This window comes from Oncorhynchus masou, unplaced genomic scaffold, assembly GCF_036934945.1.
Source record: "Oncorhynchus masou masou isolate Uvic2021 unplaced genomic scaffold, UVic_Omas_1.1 unplaced_scaffold_1413, whole genome shotgun sequence".
Lineage (NCBI taxonomy): Eukaryota > Metazoa > Chordata > Actinopteri > Salmoniformes > Salmonidae > Oncorhynchus > Oncorhynchus masou.
The window spans coordinates 1-16,543 of record NW_027004073.1 but is presented as its reverse complement, the minus strand read 5'-3'; the positions used below and the strand labels follow the sequence as shown (position 1 = coordinate 16,543).

Here is a 16,543-nt window from a genome sequence, read left to right as displayed (position 1 = left end):
AAGTCCACCGCTGCAACGTTTTCTCAACAGAAAACTGTGATGTAATTCCAAACAAGGCCACCAAGGACACCGGACAAATAAAGGGAATCCAGGCCTTACCCTAGTTCCCACTTCTGTTTTTGAAATTATCTGCTGTGTTTTCAAATTCAATCTGCTTCAGACATAAAAGCAGAAACAAATTTTCAGTGTACACAATGCAAGAAAGAGCAACATGAGATAAATTAAGATTTTTAAAAAGAGAATCAAAAAAAGATGACGGAAGCAAGAGCAACATGAGATACATAAATATTTTAAAGAAGAAAATGAAAAAGAAGACTAAAATACAAGGAAGTGCAGACGCCCTAGGTAACTGACGAGAAAGTGTGAATATTTTTCCAGAGCTGGGTAGTGTGGCCGAGCGGTCTAAGGTGCTGGGTTAAGGCTTCAGTCTCTAAGGTGGCGTGGGTTCAAATCCCACCACTGCCATCTTTATTGAGTTGGTTTGCGCAAGCTGTCACATGTTCTGCTTTATTTCAGCGTTTTTACTTTCATGTAGGGCCATGCAAGGGAGAAAAGAACAAATGTTGTGTGTCACGGATGGGGTTCAAACTCAATAGTGTAGTCCATCGCCTTAACCAACCAGCTACCAAGTCCTGTGCTCTTGTGCTGGCAGTTGCACCTCCTTCCGGTGGTTGTTCATTTCAAAGCCTTGATGGTAAACAAGGAAAGTTGGGCTGAGCAAGGCGACGACCCAGCAGTCCATTTTAACAGTGGGTAATGTGGCCGAGCTGTCCAGAGTACTGGATTTAAGGATCCATTCATTCAGAGATGTGGGTTTAAAGTCCACCGCTGCAATGTTTTCTCAACAGAAAACTGTAATGTAATTCCAAACAAGGCCACCAAGGACACCAGACAAATAAAGGGAATCCAGGCCTTACCCTAGTTCCCACTTCTGTTTTTGAAATTATCTGCTGTGTTTTTCAAATTCAATCTGCTTCAGACATAAAAGCAGAAAAAAAATTTCAGTGGACACAATGCATGAAAGAGCAACATGAGATAAATTAAGATTTTTAAAAAGAGAATCAAAAAAAGTTGACAGAAGCAAGAGCAACATGAGATACATAAATATTTTAAAGAAGAAAATGAAAAAGAAGACGAAAATACAAGGAAGTGCAGATGCCCTAGGTAACTGACGAGAAAGTGTGAATATTTATATGCAGCTGGGTAGTGTGGCCGAGCGGTCTAAGGCGCTAGATTTAGGCTCCAGTCTCTAAGTAGGCCTGGGTTCAAATCCCACCACTGCCATCCTTATTGAGTTTGTTTGCGCAATCGGTCACATGTTCTGCTTTATTTCAGCGTTTTTACTTTCATGTAGGACCATGCAAGGGAGAAAAGAACAAATGTTGTGTGTCACGGATGGGGTTCCAACTCAATATTGTAGTTTATCGCCTTAACCAATCAGCCACCATGTCCTGTGCTCTCCTGGTGGCATTGTCCCCTCCTACCGGTGGTTGTTCACGTCAAAGCCTTGATTGTAAACAAGGAAAGTTGGGCTGGGCTGTGTGACGACCAAGGAGTCCATTTTAATAGTGGGTACTGTGGCCAAGCTGTCCAGAGCACTGGATTTAAGCATCCAGTCTTTCAGAGATGTGGGTTCAAATTCCACTGCTGCAACATCTTCTCAACAGAAAACTGTAATGTTTTTTCAAACAAGGCCACCAAGGACACCGGACAAATAAAGGGAATCCAGCCTTTACCCTAATTCCCACGTCTGTTTTTGAAATTATCTGCCGTGTTTTCCAAATTCAATCTGCTTCAGACATAAAAGCAGAAACTAATTTTCAGTGTGCACAATGGATGAAACAGCAACATGAGATACATAAAGATTTTAAAGAAGAAAATTAAAAAGAAGACTTAAATTCCAGGTGAGTGCAGACGCTCTAGGTATCTGACGAGAAAGTGTGAATTTTTTTCTACAGCTGGGTAGTGTGGCCGAGCGGTCTAAGGCGCTGGATTTAGGTTCCAGTCTCTAAGGAGGCGTGGGTTCAAATCCCACCACTGCCATCTTTATTGAGATTGTTTGTGCAAGCTGTCACATGTTCTGCTTTTTTTCAGCGTTTTTACTTTCATGTAGGACCATGCAAGGGAGAAAAGTACAAATGTTGTGTGTCACGGATGGGGTTCCAACTCAATAGTGTAGTTCATCGCCTTAACCAATCAGCCACCATGTCTTGTGCTCTCGTAGTGGCAGTTGCACCTCCTACCAGTGGTTGTTCACGTCAAAGCCTTGATTGTAAACAAGGAAAGTTGGGGCGGGCTGTGTGACGAACAAGGAAAGTTGGGGCGGGCTGTGTGACGACCAAGCAGTCCATTTTAACAGTGGGTACTGTGGCCAAGCTGTCCAGAGCACTGGATTTAAGCATCCAGTCTTTCAGAGATGTGGGTTCAAATTCCACTGCTGCAACATCTTCTCAACAGAAAACTGTAATGTTTTTTCAAACAAGGCCACCAAGGACACCGGACAAATAAAAGGAATCCAGTCTTTACCCTAATTCCCACGTCTGTTTTTGAAATTATCTGCCGTGTTTTCCAAATTCAATCTGCTTCAGACATAAAAGCAGAAAATAATTTTCAGTGTGCACAATGGAAGAAACAGCAACATGAGATACATAAAGATTTTAAAGAAGAAAATTAAAAAGAAGACTAAAATACAAGGGAGTGCAGACGCTCTAGGTAACTGACGAGAAAGTGTGAATATTTTTCTACAGCTGGGTAGTGTGGCCGAGCGGTCTAAGGCGCTGGATTTAGGCTCCAGTCTCTAAGGAGGCGTGGGTTCAAATCCCACCACTGCCATCTTTATTGAGATTGTTTGTGCAAGCTGTCACATGTTCTGCTTTTTTTCAGCGTTTTTACTTTCATGTAGGACCATGCAAGGGAGAAAAGTACAAATGTTGTGTGTCACGGATGGGGTTCCAACTCAATAGTGTAGTTCATCGCCTTAACCAATCAGCCACCATGTCTTGTGCTCTCGTAGTGGCAGTTGCACCTCCTACCAGTGGTTGTTCACGTCAAAGCCTTGATTGTAAACAAGGAAAGTTGGGGCGGGCTGTGTGACGACCTAGCAGTCCATTTTAACAGTGGGTACTTTGGCCAAGCTGTCCAGTGCACTGGATTTAAGCATCCAGTCTTTCAGAGATGTGGGTTCAAATTCCACTGCTGCAACATCTTCTCAACAGAAAACTGTAATGTTTTTTCAAACAAGGCCACCAAGGACACCGGACAAATAAAAGGAATCCAGTCTTTACCCTAATTCCCACGTCTGTTTTTGAAATTATCTGCCGTGTTTTCCAAATTCAATCTGCTTCAGACGTAAAAGCAGAAACTAATTTTCAGTGTGCACAATGGAAGAAACAGCAACATGAGATACATAAAGATTTTAAAGAAGAAAATTAAAAAGAAGACTAAAATACAAGGGAGTGCAGACGCTCTAGGTAACTGACGAGAAAGTGTGAATATTTTTCTACAGCTGGGTAGTGTGGCCGAGCGGTCTAAGGCGCTGGATTTAGGCTCCAGTCTCTAAGGAGGCGTGGGTTCAAATCCCACCACTGCCAACTTTATTGAGATTGTTTGTGCAAGCTGTCACATGTTCTGCTTTATTTCAGCGTTTTTACTTTCATGTAGGACCATGCAAGAGAGAAAAAAACAAATGTTGTGTTTCACGGATGGGGTTCCAACTCAATAGTGTAGTTCATCACCTTAACCAATCAGCCACCATGTTCTGTGCTCTCGCGGTGGCAGTTGCACCTCCTACCGGTGGTTGTTCACGTCAAAGCCTTGATTGTAAACAAGGAAAGTTGGGGCGGGCTGTGTGACGAACAAGGAAAGTTGGGGCGGGCTGTGTGACGACCAAGCAGTCCATTTTAACAGTGGGTACTGTGGCCAAGCTGTCCAGAGCACTGGATTTAAGCATCCAGTCTTTCAGAGATGTGGGTTCAAATTCCACTGCTGCAACATCTTCTCAACAGAAAACTGTAATGTTTTTTCAAACAAGGCCACCAAGGACACCGGACAAATAAAAGGAATCCAGTCTTTACCCTAATTCCCACGTCTGTTTTTGAAATTATCTGCCGTGTTTTCCAAATTCAATCTGCTTCAGACATAAAAGCAGAAACTAATTTTCAGTGTGCACAATGGAAGAAACAGCAACATGAGATACATAAAGATTTTAAAGAAGAAAATTAAAAAGAAGACTAAAATACAAGGGAGTGCAGACGCTCTAGGTAACTGACGAGAAAGTGTGAATATTTTTCTACAGCTGGGTAGTGTGGCCGAGCGGTCTAAGGCGCTGGATTTAGGCTCCAGTCTCTAAGGAGGCGTGGGTTCAAATCCCACCACTGCCATCTTTATTGAGATTGTTTGTGCAAGCTGTCACATGTTCTGCTTTATTTCAGCGTTTTTACTTTCATGTAGGACCATGCAAGAGAGAAAAAACAAATGTTGTGTTTCACGGATGGGGTTCCAACTCAATAGTGTAGTTCATCACCTTAACCAATCAGCCACCATGTTCTGTGCTCTCGCGGTGGCAGTTGCACCTCCTACCGGTGGTTGTTCACGTCAAAGCCTTGATTGTAAACAAGGAAAGTTGGGGCGGGCTGTGTGACGAACAAGGAAAGTTGGGGCGGGCTGTGTGACGACCAAGCAGTCCATTTTAACAGTGGGTACTGTGGCCAAGCTGTCCAGAGCACTGGATTTAAGCATCCAGTCTTTCAGAGATGTGGGTTCAAATTCCACTGCTGCAACATCTTCTCAACAGAAAACTGTAATGTTTTTTCAAACAAGGCCACCAAGGACACCGGACAAATAAAAGGAATCCAGTCTTTACCCTAATTCCCACGTCTGTTTTTGAAATTATCTGCCGTGTTTTCCAAATTCAATCTGCTTCAGACATAAAAGCAGAAACTAATTTTCAGTGTCCACAATGGAAGAAACAGCAACATGAGATACATAAAGATTTTAAAGAAGAAAATTAAAAAGAAGACTAAAATACAAGGGAGTGCAGACGCTCTAGGTAACTGACGAGAAAGTGTGAATATTTTTCTACAGCTGGGTAGTGTGGCCGAGCGGTCTAAGGCGCTGGATTTAGGCTCCAGTCTCTAAGGAGGCGTGGGTTCAAATCCCACCACTGCCATCTTTATTGAGATTGTTTGTGCAAGCTGTCACATGTTCTGCTTTATTTCAGCGTTTTTACTTTCATGTAGGACCATGCAAGAGAGAAAAAACAAATGTTGTGTTTCACGGATCGGGTTCCAACTCAATAGTGTAGTTCATCACCTTAACCAATCAGCCACCATGTTCTGTGCTCTCGCGGTGGCAGTTGCACCTCCTACCGGTGGTTGTTCACGTCAAAGCCTTGATTGTAAACAAGGAAAGTTGGGGCGGGCTGTGTGACGAACAAGGAAAGTTGGGGCGGGCTGTGTGACGACCAAGCAGTCCATTTTAACAGTGGGTACTGTGGCCAAGCTGTCCAGAGCACTGGATTTAAGCATCCAGTCTTTCAGAGATGTGGGTTCAAATTCCACTGCTGCAACATCTTCTCAACAGAAAACTGTAATGTTTTTTCAAACAAGGCCACCAAGGACACCGGACAAATAAAAGGAATCCAGTCTTTACCCTAATTCCCACGTCTGTTTTTGAAATTATCTGCCGTGTTTTCCAAATTCAATCTGCTTCAGACATAAAAGCAGAAACTAATTTTCAGTGTGCACAATGGAAGAAACAGCAACATGAGATACATAAAGATTTTAAAGAAGAAAATTAAAAAGAAGACTAAAATACAAGGGAGTGCAGACGCTCTAGGTAACTGACGAGAAAGTGTGAATATTTTTCTACAGCTGGGTAGTGTGGCCGAGCGGTCTAAGGCGCTGGATTTAGGCTCCAGTCTCTAAGGAGGCGTGGGTTCAAATCCCACCACTGCCATCTTTATTGAGATTGTTTGTGCAAGCTGTCACATGTTCTGCTTTATTTCAGCGTTTTTACTTTCATGTAGGACCATGCAAGAGAGAAAAAACAAATGTTGTGTTTCACGGATGGGGTTCCAACTCAATAGTGTAGTTCATCACCTTAACCAATCAGCCACCATGTTCTGTGCTCTCGCGGTGGCAGTTGCACCTCCTACCGGTGGTTGTTCACGTCAAAGCCTTGATTGTAAACAAGGAAAGTTGGGGCGGGCTGTGTGACGAACAAGGAAAGTTGGGGCGGGCTGTGTGACGACCAAGCAGTCCATTTTAACAGTGGGTACTGTGGCCAAGCTGTCCAGAGCACTGGATTTAAGCATCCAGTCTTTCAGAGATGTGGGTTCAAATTCCACTGCTGCAACATCTTCTCAACAGAAAACTGTAATGTTTTTTCAAACAAGGCCACCAAGGACACCGGACAAATAAAAGAAATCCAGCCTTCACCCTAATTCCCACGTCTGTTTTTGAAATTATCTGCCGTGTTTTCCAAATTCAATCTGCTTCAGACGTAAAAGCAGAAACTAATTTTCAGTGTGCACAATGGAAGAAACAGCAACATGAGATACATAAAGATTTTAAAGAAGAAAATTAAAAAGAAGACTAAAATACAAGGGAGTGCAGACGCTCTAGGTAACTGACGAGAAAGTGTGAAATTTTTTTACAGCTGGGTAGTGTGGCCGAGCGGTCTAAGGCGCTGGATTTAGGCTCCAGTCTCTAAGGAGGCGTGGGTTCAAATCCCACCACTGCTATCTTTATTGAGATTGTTTGTGCAAGCTGTCACATGTTCTGCTTTTTTTCAGCGTTTTTACTTTCATGTAGGACCATGCAAGGGAGAAAAGTACAAATGTTGTGTGTCACGGATGGGGTTCCAACTCAATAGTGTAGTTCATCGCCTTAACCAATCAGCCACCATGTCTTGTGCTCTCGTGGTGGCAGTTGCACCTCCTACCAGTGGTTGTTCACGTCAAAGCCTTGATTGTAAACAAGGAAAGTTGGGGCGGGCTGTGTGACGAACCGGGCTAGCAGTCCATTTTAACAGTGGGTACTGTGGCCAAGCTGTCCAGAGCACTGGATTTAAGCATCCAGTCTTTCAGAGATGTGGGTTCAAATTCCACTGCTGCAACATCTTCTCAACAGAAAACTGTAATGTTTTTTCAAACAAGGCCACCAAGGACACCGGACAAATAAAAGGAATCCAGTCTTTACCCTAATTCCCACGTCTGTTTTTGAAATTATCTGCCGTGTTTTCCAAATTCAATCTGCTTCAGACATAAAAGCAGAAACTAATTTTCAGTGTGCACAATGGAAGAAACAGCAACATGAGATACATAAAGATTTTAAAGAAGAAAATTAAAAAGAAGACTAAAATACAAGGGAGTGCAGACGCTCTAGGTAACTGACGAGAAAGTGTGAATATTTTTCTACAGCTGGGTAGTGTGGCCGAGCGGTCTAAGGCGCTGGATTTAGGCTCCAGTCTCTAAGGAGGCGTGGGTTCAAATCCCACCACTGCCATCTTTATTGAGATTGTTTGTGCAAGCTGTCACATGTTCTGCTTTATTTCAGCGTTTTACTTTCATGTAGGACCATGCAAGAGAGAAAAAACAAATGTTGTGTTTCACGGATGGGTTCCAACTCAATAGTGTAGTTCATCACCTTAACCAATCAGCCACCATGTTCTGTGCTCTCGCGGTGGCAGTTGCACCTCCTACCGGTGGTTGTTCACGTCAAAGCCTTGATTGTAAACAAGGAAAGTTGGGGCGGGCTGTGTGACGAACAAGGAAAGTTGGGGCGGGCTGTGTGACGACCAAGCAGTCCATTTTAACAGTGGGTACTGTGGCCAAGCTGTCCAGAGCACTGGATTTAAGCATCCAGTCTTTCAGAGATGTGGGTTCAAATTCCACTGCTGCAACATCTTCTCAACAGAAAACTGTAATGTTTTTTCAAACAAGGCCACCAAGGACACCGGACAAATAAAAGGAATCCAGTCTTTACCCTAATTCCCACGTCTGTTTTTGAAATTATCTGCCGTGTTTTCCAAATTCAATCTGCTTCAGACATAAAAGCAGAAACTAATTTTCAGTGTGCACAATGGAAGAAACAGCAACATGAGATACATAAAGATTTTAAAGAAGAAAATTAAAAAGAAGACTAAAATACAAGGGAGTGCAGACGCTCTAGGTAACTGACGAAAAGTGTGAATTTTTTTCTACAGCTGGGTAGTGTGGCCGAGCGGTCTAAGGCGCTGGATTTAGGCTCCAGTCTCTAAGGAGGCGTGGGTTCAAATCCCACCACTGCCATCTTTATTGAGATTGTTTGTGCAAGCTGTCACATGTTCTGCTTTATTTCAGCGTTTTTACTTTCATGTAGGACCATGCAAGAGAGAAAAAACAATGTTGTGTTTCACGGATGGGTTCCAACTCAATAGTGTAGTTCATCACCTTAACCAATCAGCCACCATGTTCTGTGCTCTCGCGGTGGCAGTTGCACCTCCTACCGGTGGTTGTTCACGTCAAAGCCTTGATTGTAAACAAGGAAAGTTGGGGCGGGCTGTGTGACGAACAAGGAAAGTTGGGGCGGGCTGTGTGACGACCAAGCAGTCCATTTTAACAGTGGGTACTGTGGCCAAGCTGTCCAGAGCACTGGATTTAAGCATCCAGTCTTTCAGAGATGTGGGTTCAAATTCCACTGCTGCAACATCTTCTCAACAGAAAACTGTAATGTTTTTTCAAACAAGGCCACCAAGGACACCGGACAAATAAAAGGAATCCAGTCTTTACCCTAATTCCCACGTCTGTTTTTGAAATTATCTGCCGTGTTTTCCAAATTCAATCTGCTTCAGACATAAAAGCAGAAACTAATTTTCAGTGTCCACAATGGAAGAAACAGCAACATGAGATACATAAAGATTTTAAAGAAGAAAATTAAAAAGAAGACTAAAATACAAGGGAGTGCAGACGCTCTAGGTAACTGACGAGAAAGTGTGAATATTTTTCTACAGCTGGGTAGTGTGGCCGAGCGGTCTAAGGCGCTGGATTTAGGCTCCAGTCTCTAAGGAGGCGTGGGTTCAAATCCCACCACTGCCATCTTTATTGAGATTGTTTGTGCAAGCTGTCACATGTTCTGCTTTATTTCAGCGTTTTTACTTTCATGTAGGACCATGCAAGAGAGAAAAAACAAATGTTGTGTTTCACGGATCGGGTTCCAACTCAATAGTGTAGTTCATCGCCTTAACCAATCAGCCACCATGTCCTGTGCTCTTGGGGTGGCAGTTGCACCTCCTACCAGTGGTTGTTCACGTCAAAGCCTTGATTGTAAACAAGGAAAGTTGGGGCGGGCTGTGTGACGAACAAGGAAAGTTGGGGCGGGCTGTGTGACGACCAAGCAGTCCATTTTAACAGTGGGTACTGTGGCCAAGCTGTCCAGAGCACTGGATTTAAGCATCCAGTCTTTCAGAGATGTGGGTTCAAATTCCACTGCTGCAACATCTTCTCAACAGAAAACTGTAATGTTTTTTCAAACAAGGCCACCAAGGACACCGGACAAATAAAAGGAATCCAGTCTTTACCCTAATTCCCACGTCTGTTTTTGAAATTATCTGCCGTGTTTTCCAAATTCAATCTGCTTCAGACATAAAAGCAGAAACTAATTTTCAGTGTGCACAATGGAAGAAACAGCAACATGAGATACATAAAGATTTTAAAGAAGAAAATTAAAAAGAAGACTAAAATACAAGGGAGTGCAGACGCTCTAGGTAACTGACGAGAAAGTGTGAATTTTTTTCTACAGCTGGGTAGTGTGGCCGAGCGGTCTAAGGCGCTGGATTTAGGCTCCAGTCTCTAAGGAGGCGTGGGTTCAAATACCACCACTGCCATCTTTATTGAGATTGTTTGTGCAAGCTGTCACATGTTCTGCTTTATTTCAGCGTTTTTACTTTCATGTAGGACCATGCAAGGGAGAAAAGAACAAATGTTGTGTGTCACGGATGGGGTTCCAACTCAATAGTGTAGTTCATCGCCTTAACCAATCAGCCACCATGTCCTGTGCTCTTGGGGTGGCAGTTGCACCTCCTACCAGTGGTTGTTCACGTCAAAGCCTTGATTGTAAACAAGGAAAGTTGGGGCGGGCTGTGTGACGACCTAGCAGTCCATTTTAACAGTGGGTACTTTGGCCAAGCTGTCCAGTGCACTGGATTTAAGCATCCAGTCTTCCAGAGATGTGGGTTCAAATTCCACTGCTGCAACATCTTCTCAACAGAAAACTGTAATGTTTTTTCAAACAAGGCCACCAAGGACACCGGACAAATAAAAGGAATCCAGCCTTTACCCTAATTCCCACGTCTGTTTTTGAAATTATCTGCCGTGTTTTCCAAATTCAATCTGCTTCAGACATAAAAGCAGAAACTAATTTTCAGTGTGCACAATGGATGAAACAGCAACATGAGATACATAAAGATTTTAAAGAAGAAAATTAAAAAGAAGACTTAAATTCCAGGTGAGTGCAGACGCTCTAGGTATCTGACGAGAAAGTGTGATTTTTTTTCTACAGCTGGGTTGTTTCGCCGAGCGGTCTAAGGCGCCTGATTTAGGTTCCAGTCTCTAAGGAGGCGTGGGTTCAAATCCCACCACTGCCATCTTTATTGAGATTGTTTGTGCAAGCTGTCACATGTTCTGCTTTTTTTCAGCGTTTTTACTTTCATGTAGGACCATGCAAGGGAGAAAAGTACAAATGTTGTGTGTCACGGCTGGGGTTCCAACTCAATAGTGTAGTTCATCGCCTTAACCAATCAGCCACCATGTCTTGTGCTCTCGTAGTGGCAGTTGCACCTCCTACCAGTGGTTGTTCACGTCAAAGCCTTGATTGTAAACAAGGAAAGTTGGGGCGGGCTGTGTGACGAACAAGGAAAGTTGGGCTGGGCTTGGCGCCGACACAGCAGTCCATTTCAACAGTGGGTAATGCGGCCGAGCTGTCCAGAGTACTGGATTTAAGGATCCATTCTTTCAGAGATGTGGGCTTAAAGTCCACCGCTGCAACGTTTTCTCAACAGAAAACTGTAACGTAATTCCAAACAAGGTCACCAAGGACACCGGACAAATAAAGGGAATCCAGGCCTTACCCTAGTTCCCACTTCTGTTTTTGAAATTATCTGCTGTGTTTTTCAAATTCAATCTGCTTCAGACATAAAAGCAGAAAACAAATTTCTGTGGACACAATGCATGAAAGAGCAACATGAGATAAATTAAGATTTTTAAAGAGAGAATCAAAAAAAGATGACAGAAGCAAGAGCAACATGAGATACATAAATATTTTAAAGAAGAAAATGAAAAAGAAGACGAAAATACAAGGAAGTGCAGACGCCCTAGGTAACTGACGAGAAAGTGTGAATATTTTTATTCAGCTGGGTAGTGTGGCCGAGCGGTCTAAGGTGCTGGATTTAGGCTCCAGTCTCTAAGGAGGCGTGGGTTCAAATCCCACCACTGCCATCCTTATTGAGTTTGTTTGCGCAATCTGTCACATGTTCTGCTTTATTTCAGCGTTTTTACTTTCATGTAGGGCCATGCAAGGGAGAAAAGAACAAATGTTGTGTGTCACGGATGGGGTTCAAACTCAATAGTGTAGTCCATCGCCTTAACCAACCAGCTAACAAGTCCTGTGCTCTTGTGCTGGCAGTTGCACCTCCTTCCGGTGGTTGTTCATGTCAAAGCCTTGATGGTAAACAAGGAAAGTTGGGCTGAGCAAGGCGACGACCCAGCAGTCCATTTTAACAGTGGGTAATGTGGCCGAGCTGTCCAGAGTACTGGATTTAAGGATCCATTCTTTCAGAGATGTGGGTTTAAAGTCCACCGCTGCAACGTTTTCTCAATAGAAAACTGTAATGTAATTCCAAACAAGGCCACCAAGGACACCAGACAAATAAAGGGAATCCAGGCCTTACCCTAGTTCCCACTTCTGTTTTTGAAATTATCTGCTGTTTTTCAAATTCAATCTGCTTCAGACATAAAAGCAGAAACAAATTTTCAGTGTACACAATGCAAGAAAGAGCAACATGAGATAAATTAAGATTTTTAAAAAGAGAATCAAAAAAAGATGACGGAAGCAAGAGCAACATGAGATACATAAATATTTTAAAGAAGAAAATGAAAAAGAAGACGAAAATACAAGGAAGTGCAGACGCCCTAGGTAACTGACGAGAAAGTGTGAATATTTTTCCAGACCTGGGTAGTGTGGCCGAGCGGTCTAATGCGCTGGATTAAGGCTCCAGTTTCTAAGGAGGCGTGGGTTCAAATCCCACCACTGCCATCTTTATTGAGTTTGTTTGCGCAATCTGTCACATGTTCTGCTTTATTTCAGCGTTTTTACTTTCATGTAGGGCCATGCAAGGGAGAAAAGAACAAATGTTGTGTGTCACGGATGGGGTTCCAACTCAATAGTGTAGTCCATCGCCTTAACCAACCAGCTACCAAGTCCTGTGCTCTTGTGCTGGCAGTTGCACCTCCTTCCGGTGGTTGTTCATGTCAAAGCCTTGATGGTAAACAAGGAAAGTTGGGCTGAGCAAGGCGACGACCCAGCAGTCCATTTTAACAGTGGGTAATGTGGCCGAGCTGTCCAGAGTACTGGATTTAAGGATCCATTCTTTCAGAGATGTGGGTTTAAAGTCCACCGCTGCAACGTTTTCTCAACAGAAAACTGTAATGTAATTCCAAACAAGGCCACCAAGGACACCAGACAAATAAAGGGAATCCAGGCCTTACCCTAGTTCCCACTTCTGTTTTTGAAATGATCTGCTGTTTTTCAAATTCAATCTGCTTCAGACATAAAAGCAGAAACACATTTTCAGTGTACACAATGCAAGAAAGAGCAACATGAGATAAATTAAGATTTTTAAAAAGAGAATCAAAAAAAGATGACGGAAGCAAGAGCAACATGAGATACATAAATATTTTAAAGAAGACGAAAATACAAGGTAGTGCAAACGCTCTAGGTAACTGACGAAAAGTTTGAATTTTTTTTCCAGAGCTTTGTAGTGTGGCCGACGGTCTAAGGCGCTGGATTAAGGCTCCAGTCTCCAAGGACACCAGACAAATAAAGGGAATCCAGGCCTTACCCTAGTTCCCACTTCTGTTTTTGAAATTATCTGCTGTGTTTTTCAAATTCAATCTGCTTCAGACATAAAAGCAGAAAAAAAAATTCAGTGGACACAATGCATGAAAGAGCAACATGAGATAAATTAAGATTTTTAAAAAGAGAATCAAAAAAAGATGACGGAAGCAAGAGCAACATGAGATACATAAATATTTTAAAGAAGACGAAAATACAAGGTAGTGCAAACGCTCTAGGTAACTGACGAGAAAGTTTGAATTTTTTCCAGAGCTTTGTAGTGTGGCCGAGCGGTCTAAGGCGCTGGATTAAGGCTCCAGTCTCCAAGGACACCAGACAAATAAAGGGAATCCAGGCCTTACCCTAGTTCCCACTTCTGTTTTTGAAATTATCTGCTGTGTTTTTCAAATTCAATCTGCTTCAGACATAAAAGCAGAAAAAAAAATTCAGTGGACACAATGCATGAAAGAGCAACATGAGATAAATTAAGATTTTTAAAAAGAGAATCAAAAAAAGATGACAGAAGCAAGAGCAACATGAGATACATAAATATTTTAAAGAAGAAAATGAAAAAGAAGACGAAAATGTGTCACGGATGGGGTTCCAACTCAATAGTGTAGTCCATCGCCTTAACCAACCAGCTACCAAGTCCTGTGCTCTTGTGCTGGCAGTTGCACCTCCTTCCGGTGGTTGTTCATGTCAAAGCCTTGATGGTAAATAAGGAAAGTTGGGCTGAGCAAGGCGACGACCCAGCAGTCCATTTTAACAGTGGGTAATGTGGCCGAGCTGTCCAGAGTACTGGATTTAAGGATCCATTCTTTCAGAGATGTGGGTTCAAATTCCACTGCTGCAACATCTTCTCAACAGAAAACTGTAATGTTTTTTCAAACAAGGCCACCAAGGACACCGGACAAATAAAGGGAATCCAGCCTTTACCCTAATTCCCACGTCTGTTTTTGAAATTATCTGCCGTGTTTTCCAAATTCAATCTGCTTCAGACATAAAAGCAGAAACTAATTTTCAGTGTGCACAATGGATGAAACAGCAACATGAGATACATAAAGATTTTAAAGAAGAAAATTAAAAAGAAGACTTAAATTCCAGGTGAGTGCAGACGCTCTAGGTATCTGACTAGAAAGTGTGATTTTTTTTCTACAGCTGGGTTGTTTCGCTGAGCGGTCTAAGGCGCTGGATTTAGGTTCCAGTCTCTAAGGAGGCGTGGGTTCAAATCCCACCACTGCCATCTTTATTGAGATTGTTTGTGCAAGCTGTCACATGTTCTGCTTTTTTTCAGCGTTTTTACTTTCATGTAGGACCATGCAAGGGAGAAAAGTACAAATGTTGTGTGTCACGGATGGGGTTCCAACTCAATAGTGTAGTTCATCGCCTTAACCAATCAGCCACCATGTCTTGTGCTCTCGTAGTGGCAGTTGCACCTCCTACCAGTGGTTGTTCACGTCAAAGCCTTGATTGTAAACAAGGAAAGTTGGGGCGGGCTGTGTGACGAACAAGGAAAGTTGGGTCGGGCTGTGTGACGACCAAGCAGTCCATTTTAACAGTGGGTACTGTGGCCAAGCTGTCCAGAGCACTGGATTTAAGCATCCAGTCTTTCAGAGATGTGGGTTCAAATTCCACTGCTGCAACATCTTCTCAACAGAAAACTGTAATGTTTTTCAAACAAGGCCACCAAGGACACCGGACAAATAAAGGAATCCAGTCTTTACCCTAATTCCCACGTCTGTTGTTGAAATTATCTGCCGTGTTTTACAAATTCAATCTGCTTCAGACATAAAAGCAGAAACTAATTTTCAGTGTGCACAATGGAAGAAACAGCAACATGAGATACATAAAGATTTTAAAGAAGAAAATTAAAAAAGAAGACGAAAATACAAGGAGTGCAGACGCTCTAGGTAACTGACGAGAAAGTGTGAATATTTTTCTACAGCTGGGTAGTGTGGCCGATCGGTCTGAAGGCGCTGGATTTAGGCTCCAGTCTCTAATGAGGCGTGGGTTCAAATCCCACCACTGCCATCTTTATTGAGATTGTTTGCTCAAGCTGTCACATGTTCTGCTTTATTTCAGCATTTTTACTTTCATGTAGGACCATGCAAGAGAGAAAAAAACAAATGTTGTGTTTCACGGATGGGGTTCCAACTCAATAGTGTAGTTCATCACCTTAACCAATCAGCCACCATGTTCTGTGCTCTCGCGGTGGCAGTTGCACCTCCTACCGGTGGATGTTCACGTCAAAGCCTTGATTGTAAACAAGGAAAGTTGGGGCGGGCTGTGTGACGACCTAGCAGTTCATTTTAACAGTGGGTACTGTGGCCAAGCTGTCCAGAGCACTGGATTTAAGCATCCAGTCTTTCAGAGATGTGGGTTCAAATTCCACTGCTGCAACATCTTCTCAACAGAAAACTGTAATGTTTTTTCAAACAAGGCCACCAAGGACACCGGACAAATAAAAGGAATCCAGTCTTTACCTAATTCCCAAGTCTGTTTTTGAAATTATCTGCCGTGTTTTCCAAATTCAATCTGCTTCAGACATAAAGCAGAAACTAATTTTCAGTGTGCACAATGGAAGAAACAGCAACATGAGATACATAAAGATTTTAAAGAAGAAAATTAAAAGAAGACTAAAATACAAGGGAGTGCAGACGCTCTAGGTAACTGACGAGAAAGTGTGAATATTTTTCTACAGCTGGGTAGTGTGGCCGAGCGGTCCAAGGCACTGGATTTAGGCTCTAGTCTCTAAGGAGGCGTGGGTTCAAATCCCACCACTGCCATCTTTATTGAGATTGTTTGTGCAAGCTGTCACATGTTCTGCTTTTTTTCAGCGTTTTTACTTTCATGTAGGACCATGCAAGGGAGAAAAGAACAAATGTTGTGTGTCACGGATGGGGTTCCAACTCAATAGTGTAGTTCATCGCCTTAACCAATCAGCCACCATGTCTTGTGCTCTCGTAGTGGCAGTTGCACCTCCTACCAGTGGTTGTTCACGTCAAAGCCTTGATTGTAAACAAGGAAAGTTGGGGCGGGCTGTGTGACGAACAAGGAAAGTTGGGTCGGGCTGTGTGACGACCAAGCAGTCCATTTTAACAGTGGGTACTGTGGCCAAGCTGTCCAGAGCACTGGATTTAAGCATCAGTCTTTCAGAGATGTGGGTTCAAATTCCACTGCTGCAACATCTTCTCAACAGAAAACTGTAATGTTTTTTCAAACAAGGCCACCAAGGACACCGGACAAATAAAAGGAATCCAGTCTTTACCCTAATTCCCACGTCTGTTTTTGAAATTATCTGCCGTGTTTTACAAATTCAATCTGCTTCAGACATAAAAGCAGAAACTAATTTTCAGTGTGCACAATGGAAGAAACAGCAACATGAGATACATAAAGATTTTAAAGAAGAAAATTAAAAAGAAGACGAAAATACAAGGGAGTGCAGACGCTCTAGG

The 16,543-nt window shown here is 42.8% G+C and overlaps 15 non-coding genes across 15 annotated transcripts; all 15 read left to right on the top strand.

The window, feature by feature from the left end:
- Positions 1-1,961: 1,961 nt before the first annotated feature.
- On the top strand, positions 1,962-2,043 carry trnal-uag (transfer RNA leucine (anticodon UAG)). The gene has a single exon. It is a non-coding gene; the product is annotated as a tRNA-Leu (tRNA).
- A 707-nt stretch (positions 2,044-2,750) lies between these two features.
- On the top strand, positions 2,751-2,832 carry trnal-uag (transfer RNA leucine (anticodon UAG)). The gene has a single exon. It is a non-coding gene; the product is annotated as a tRNA-Leu (tRNA).
- Positions 2,833-3,508: 676 nt separating this feature from the next.
- On the top strand, positions 3,509-3,590 carry trnal-uag (transfer RNA leucine (anticodon UAG)). The gene has a single exon. It is a non-coding gene; the product is annotated as a tRNA-Leu (tRNA).
- Positions 3,591-4,297: 707 nt separating this feature from the next.
- On the top strand, positions 4,298-4,379 carry trnal-uag (transfer RNA leucine (anticodon UAG)). Its single transcript has one exon. It is a non-coding gene; the product is annotated as a tRNA-Leu (tRNA).
- A 706-nt stretch (positions 4,380-5,085) lies between these two features.
- On the top strand, positions 5,086-5,167 carry trnal-uag (transfer RNA leucine (anticodon UAG)). Its single transcript has one exon. It is a non-coding gene; the product is annotated as a tRNA-Leu (tRNA).
- Positions 5,168-5,873: 706 nt separating this feature from the next.
- Positions 5,874-5,955, top strand: trnal-uag (transfer RNA leucine (anticodon UAG)). Its single transcript has one exon. It is a non-coding gene; the product is annotated as a tRNA-Leu (tRNA).
- Positions 5,956-6,660: 705 nt separating this feature from the next.
- trnal-uag (transfer RNA leucine (anticodon UAG)) lies at positions 6,661-6,742 on the top strand. Its single transcript has one exon. It is a non-coding gene; the product is annotated as a tRNA-Leu (tRNA).
- Positions 6,743-7,423: 681 nt separating this feature from the next.
- Positions 7,424-7,505, top strand: trnal-uag (transfer RNA leucine (anticodon UAG)). The gene has a single exon. It is a non-coding gene; the product is annotated as a tRNA-Leu (tRNA).
- A 703-nt stretch (positions 7,506-8,208) lies between these two features.
- trnal-uag (transfer RNA leucine (anticodon UAG)) lies at positions 8,209-8,290 on the top strand. The gene has a single exon. It is a non-coding gene; the product is annotated as a tRNA-Leu (tRNA).
- A 704-nt stretch (positions 8,291-8,994) lies between these two features.
- Positions 8,995-9,076, top strand: trnal-uag (transfer RNA leucine (anticodon UAG)). Its single transcript has one exon. It is a non-coding gene; the product is annotated as a tRNA-Leu (tRNA).
- Positions 9,077-9,782: 706 nt separating this feature from the next.
- trnal-uag (transfer RNA leucine (anticodon UAG)) lies at positions 9,783-9,864 on the top strand. Its single transcript has one exon. It is a non-coding gene; the product is annotated as a tRNA-Leu (tRNA).
- A 1,527-nt stretch (positions 9,865-11,391) lies between these two features.
- On the top strand, positions 11,392-11,473 carry trnal-uag (transfer RNA leucine (anticodon UAG)). The gene has a single exon. It is a non-coding gene; the product is annotated as a tRNA-Leu (tRNA).
- Positions 11,474-12,208: 735 nt separating this feature from the next.
- trnal-aag (transfer RNA leucine (anticodon AAG)) lies at positions 12,209-12,290 on the top strand. The gene has a single exon. It is a non-coding gene; the product is annotated as a tRNA-Leu (tRNA).
- Positions 12,291-15,036: 2,746 nt separating this feature from the next.
- trnal-uag (transfer RNA leucine (anticodon UAG)) lies at positions 15,037-15,119 on the top strand. Its single transcript has one exon. It is a non-coding gene; the product is annotated as a tRNA-Leu (tRNA).
- A 673-nt stretch (positions 15,120-15,792) lies between these two features.
- On the top strand, positions 15,793-15,874 carry trnal-uag (transfer RNA leucine (anticodon UAG)). Its single transcript has one exon. It is a non-coding gene; the product is annotated as a tRNA-Leu (tRNA).
- The last annotated feature ends 669 nt before the right edge of the window (positions 15,875-16,543 follow it).